Genomic DNA, 6,306 nt, shown 5'->3' with positions numbered 1-6,306 from the left:
CTCACTCACCTCATTTTTGCTGATGACTTGTTTCTTTTTCCTCATGGAAGCCTCCCATTAATCCAGACACTTAAACTTGCAATTGACACCTTCTCCCACATTTCTGGCCTCCAAACTAACCACACCAAAAATCAAGTCTTCACCTCTGGTATAAATAAATCTACTAAATATAGCATCCTTTCTTTCCTTGGCTTTGAGAAGGGGGAGCTTCCAGTGAGGTACTTAGGTGTTCCACTAATCGCATCAATGCTTAAAGCTCATGATTGCAGGGCCCTTATTGACAAAGTTACAGCCAGAATTGCCCATTGGACAAGCACGGACTTATCCTTTGCAGGGAGATTATAGCTTACTAAAGCTGTATTATTCTCCACCCAAATGTATTGGAGTTCAAAGTTTATCTGGCCTGCTAACATCATCAAGTAGCTCAACATAATTTTCAGAGCCTTTCTTTGGCCTGGTCCAGCCCTAAAAAGGACTGGAACCAAGGTTGCTTGGGATTTCTGTTGCTTGCCTAAAAGAGTGGGAGGTCTTGGTCTTCCAAATCTATTTACTTGGAAAAGAGTGGCTGTCATGAAGTTCCTATGACATTTGTTTCAATCTAAAAGTATGTTTTGGGTGCAGTAGGCTGACATCTACCTACTCAAAGGAAGAAGCATTTGTGAGGTTAAGACTCCATCTCAGTGCTCATGGAATTGGAGAAAACTACTTCAACTGAGGGCTGCATTTCGTCCTCTTGTCAACCTAGAAATTAGAAATGGTTCACAATCTAATTTTTGGTTTGACAATTAGAGTTGCTTAGGGCCCCTTAATCAGCTTAATTGTCTCTCCACATCAAATGAGTGAATCATCCTTTGACAGCAAGACCAAAGTTAGTGCTTTCATTAATGGTTCTTCATGGTCTTTTCCCCCTACCATCACTAATATCATACCACAATTACAACACCTACATAATCTTCTTACCCCAAACCCATAAAAACCAGACAAACTCATTTGGATACCCTCCCCATCTAGGAAATTTTCTGTTGCACAGACCATCAAGCATCTCAATCAACACTTACCTTCTGTACCCTGGGCTCATCTTGTTTGGTCCAAGCTGTCAATTCCCAAACACTCCTTTACACTATGGGTGGCCATCAGACACAAACTACCAACATTGGATTGGAAATGCACTGACCACATTAACTCCACCTTGTGTGTTCTATGCAACAATGCCTTGGAGAATCATGACCATCTTTTTTTTAAGTGCTCATTTGTAAAACCCTTGTGGACATTTCTCCAAGCACGTTGTGGGTACTACTTTATGCCTACTAATTGGAGAAGTTTAATTTCATGGATTTCTCACAACTGGAAAAAGGATACGGCTACTCTCAGCAGTTCAATTTCGAAGTTGGCTCTGGCCTCTCTTGTCTACCACATATTGACTGAGCGAAATAGAAGAATATTCGAGAAGAAAAGGATGTCACAAAATACAATCCTCCATCTCACCCTTGACACCGTCCAATTGAAGTTAATGGCATCCACCTTTCCTGGGCAAAAGAATTGTTGAAGATTGGGGCTTGCCTTCGTCCGTTCTGAGACCACCGGCAAAACACGCTAACCGGATTTTGAAGTTCTTATTTGAACTTCAACGACTAACTGTTGCCTTTGGGCTTATTTTGATTTCAAATGTTCCCAGCTTGATTCCTTGGCCTCTTGGGCCCCTTCTTTATGATGTAATAGTTTCCTTTCTTGGCCCATAACCTTTATGGGCCTGTTGTACTTTCAGCTTTTTTAATTGAATGTCACCTTTCAAAAAAAAAAAAAATGTCTGTTCTCTTTAGTACTTAGAATTATTGGTCCTACATTTAATTTCATCATCCTAAAGAATTTTATTACTCTAATTAATTAAATTGTTGGGGGGCATTCCTTTGCTCTGTTATTGATATCTTGTATTTAAATTGTGTTGTGCCAAAAAGGTACCAAATTCGTGTCTAGATACATTCTCTATTATTTGGCTGGAATATATATATATAAACAAAATTTGCTTTTAACACACACACACACACACATATATATATATATATATATATTCAATCATTATACTCAAATTATTTGTCGATAATATTCTTCTCCTTTACTTTTCCTTACTTTAGATGATTATTTTGGGTAAATTTTGCTATATAGTTGATGAAAGCGAAACCGAAAGCGAAGTTGCTCTTAACTAAGGATCTGACCCTCCGCTTTACCTTTTAAGTGTAATGTAGCATCTTGTATGCGCGCACAACACACTAAAGTCGAGATTTCAAATAATAGTGTCGGAGTTGGATGTTAATATGTCATTTTGGAGGGTAACTTTTAAATTCATAGAGTCTATGTCAACGCTTTTCAAAATCATGTATTATTTTGAAGAGTAGTGTTACCATGGTTGAGGATTTTAACTGAAATTCTTGAGAGAACAATGTTTATTGGCCCGATTCCTTATATTTTGCATACTCAATCAACTCACAATCTTCGGCTAAGCATTTTGGTTAGAATCTTTGACCTTGAATGCATTTTACTTCTTTGAAAGTTGAGGTATATAGAAAAACATTGTTCATTATATTTGTCTAAATTACCCTTACCATTTTCAAGTATCATGGGTTAGTTTGAGCAAATAAATAATATTTTTTCATTTAAGGTGAGACTTTTAGAAAAATATATGATTTTGAAAAACGTGAACTTTGATTTGACGAATTTAAAAATTGGTCTCCAAAACTTCATGTATTTGTAATTATTGCTCGATTTAATATACATGTAATGAAAGTTGCAACATTATTATTATTATTTTTTTGTTAGATTAGAAGTAAAAGGTACGAATGTTTGAAGTCGGGCTCTCAAGAATAACGAGAAACAACCTAATCGTTGAGCTACGAAGACGTTCACGGTTACAACATAATTAAAGCACATCAAATCAAGGAGAAGATATTTAGTGCGCTAGTCACGTCACGTCATAAACATACCCACTCATTCAAATATAATATATTATCTCGTTATAGTAATTTTTTTTTATGTAACTGAATTAACTTTTTTTTAAAATAACGCATTTTCAATGATTGAGCATGCCAATAACCTGGTAAGCCCGGTGCGTCCAATATCTACTCCAAACCAAAACAAGGTGCTATATTTTAATATTTGAGTCTCCAAATTAATAATGGTGTTCCACTTGAATTTATTCAATAGGGGTTACACGCACAATACAATTCACCACCAACAAGATGTACATATTGAAATATATATTGAAACAGAATATAATACATATATATATATAATATTTTAATAGTACAAAGGATCTAATTCCCTGGACCAACTTGTGCACAAATAAAATTCAGTCAAAAGATATACTAGGTCCACTTGATCGACTTTACATTGCTAAAGATGAAAGATATTTTCGTGTTACAGACAAAAAAAAAAAAAAAAAAAAAAAAAAACGATATGAAATGAGGAAAAGGTGGATTCCACGTACTGACGGAACAAAAGATAAAGCATGTAGATACTAGATACTTACATACCAACAGCAGCTTGTGTGTGTATATATATAGACTTAAGTCTTCCATGAACATATATCTGACAGTACTAAGTTGAAGTAGTTGCATAAAATATTATTGAGTTTTTGACAGTACTAATACTACACTCTTGTATCTGCCAACCGTTTTCACGACGACGACGACGACCACCACCACCACCACCACCACCACCACCACCACCACCACCACCACCACCATCTTCCACTTTGTGTTGAATACTTTCAGGTTATGGTGGACCCTGATGATCCCACGATCCCAGCCCAAGTGAACCAAAACCTAAGGGAGTTGCGTTGGTGAGTCATGAATGGCCTCTCTCTCTCTCTCACACACACACACATACACACTCATGCACATGCAGATGCACATGCACATGCACATGCACAAACTCATAGATATTGGCTATATGTTTTTAGTTTTGATTAACCAGGAGGAATTTAATTGGGTTGCTGGGGTTCCTCTGTCTATTGTAGTAATTGCATAGAAGACAAAGCCCTCTCTCTCTCTCTCTCTCTCTCTCTCTCTCTCTCACACACACACACACACACACAAACACACATACTCAAACACACACATGCACAAACTCATAGTTGGCTATGTTTGAGCTTAGATTATTAACCAGGAGGAGTTTGGGTTGTTCTCTCTCTCTCTGTCCAGATTAAAATTTATTTTAAATATTTATTACTTGGGGTTGTTCTCATCTATCTATGAATTATGGGCTACAAAAAATTTTCCTGCAGGCTCATGAGGACAAATATTAATGAATTTTATCCTGCAGACACCATAAATATATGGAAGCTGATGCATGGTTCTCTGGATTGGATATTGTGTTTGGTTTATAATTGATTGGATGTGACCAGAAATTTTGAATGGGAGAATTAGAATTACGTACTTAAAATTTGGAAAAAATTATAAATCAACTGTTATATATGTAATATTTTTTACAATAATAGTCTTGTTATATTTATTGAGGGAAAAATAATTCAAAAACCGAGAAAAATGTGATTCCAATTTTAAAAAGATATATTACCTTGATGAAAGATTAATATAGCAAAAAGTATCATTTCAGCTAAACAAAATCTTGCAAGTTTTATACATGAAGAAAGAAAATTGGATAGAAGGGACAGAAAATTTGTTGAGTAAGACAACCCTAGAGAAATGTTAGTTTACTAATTCCCTCTTTTTTGTTTTGTCGGATGGAAGAGAAAGAAATAAGGTAACACCTTACTTAATTTGTTAGAAAAGAAGGGAAGAGAGATTACTAATACTGAGTTTATCTAATAATTAAGAAGAATATTTAATTCAAATTTACCATTCAAAAAAAATTTATTTAATTCAAATTTTCTATAGTACGTACAGTCTATTTTTATTCCTTTCTCTCTTCCATCCACATTTGGAGGGATGGAAATTAATTTGTGAAGCAGGAAGAATAACTCATCCATCCTCTTTTTCTATTCCCTCCTTATCTCTTCTCTACTAAACGAAGGAAGTTTATTTCTTTCATCCAATCTTCCCTTCACCCTTCTTCATTCCCTACTGCCAAACGGATCATTAATAAAACATTACTATTAGGAACAAATTAGAGAACTACTTTAATAACTTATAGAAGGCATAGTTATAGAATTTCTCATTTAACAAGTGACAGCTAAAAATGTTAGCATATATGATATTATTGTTGTTATATATTGTCATTTTTGTCATCTCTGCATCATAACATACACTTTAGTTTTTCCCTTCTTTCTAAAGCTCCAAAGACTTGCAGATGAAGATTAATAGTATATAATTTAATTTAATTTATTATTATTATTTGTGTGTGTGTGTGTGTGTGTGTAAACGCCATTAATAAAAATGCCTGAGAAAGAAGATTCATGTATCTTTTATTATTCCGTAAATATGAGGAGATGTTTTATTTTCTTTTTTGTCTTTTTTTAAATTTATGTAATCGATATAATACATGTGTGTAGGGATGGTAATTTGTCCCACCCCACCCTGTTTTTAGCGGTTTTGGTGGACCGTTATCTTATTTGGGCGGTGATGATTTAATGCATTGAAAACTCACGCGTGTTCGATACAGGGGCGAGGGTAGGTCGCCCCACCCCGTTTAGATAAGTAAATTACTTAAGTTCCCTTATTTCATTAGTATATATATTTCGCATTAATACCCTTATTTCATTAGTATATATATTTCATTAGAATATATATTGAGACAATTTGTTTTGCAACAAAATCTGGAACAAGTAGTTTACGCGGCCATTTAGAATGTTTTTAATGTTAAATTTTATATCAAACTATTTTTTGTCCTTTTTTTATGAATCTTTTCAATAATTACATAATTTTAGTTGAAAAAAAAAAAAAAAAAAAAAAAATCGAGTAGAATTTCTGTTCTGAAACGGGGCGGGGCGATACCCGCGAGGGTAAAGATGTTAAACGGTGGTGGGGATGGGATGGAAAGTCATCCTGTTTTTGCGATTTTGGGTGGGAACAGGGGTGGGAATTTTAAACGGGGGCTGGGGCGGGGGAGGGTACACCTGCCCAATCCCGCCACTGTTTTTTTTTTGGGTAATAAAACCCGCCTCAGTTGCCGTCCCTACATGTGTGTATATTATTGTAAATGTAAATATAGTACTAAATGATATGCTTTAGTGGACCTTTCTTTTTAAATCTTTTATATATTAGATGTAAATGTTCGTATTAGTGCATATAAAACAAATTGACAAAATTATTGAAAAATGAATTTAAGAACCGACTTTTAAAATTAAAGTTACAC

The 6,306-nt window shown here is 34.8% G+C and overlaps 1 long non-coding RNA gene across 1 annotated transcript; it reads left to right on the top strand.

Moving 5' to 3' along the window:
- Positions 1-3,596: 3,596 nt before the first annotated feature.
- On the top strand, positions 3,597-5,402 carry LOC132271286 (uncharacterized). Its single transcript, XR_009469690.1, has 2 exons — positions 3,597-3,835; positions 4,280-5,402. It is a non-coding gene; the product is annotated as an uncharacterized LOC132271286 (long non-coding RNA).
- The last annotated feature ends 904 nt before the right edge of the window (positions 5,403-6,306 follow it).

Source organism: Cornus florida, unplaced genomic scaffold, assembly GCF_030987335.1.
Source record: "Cornus florida cultivar Cherokee Brave unplaced genomic scaffold, ASM3098733v1 CherokeeBrave_3.0.0_Hap2_Chr08, whole genome shotgun sequence".
Classification (NCBI taxonomy): Eukaryota; Viridiplantae; Streptophyta; class Magnoliopsida; order Cornales; family Cornaceae; genus Cornus; species Cornus florida.
Note: the sequence above shows the minus strand (reverse complement) of the source record. Positions and strands in the feature narration are given on the sequence as shown.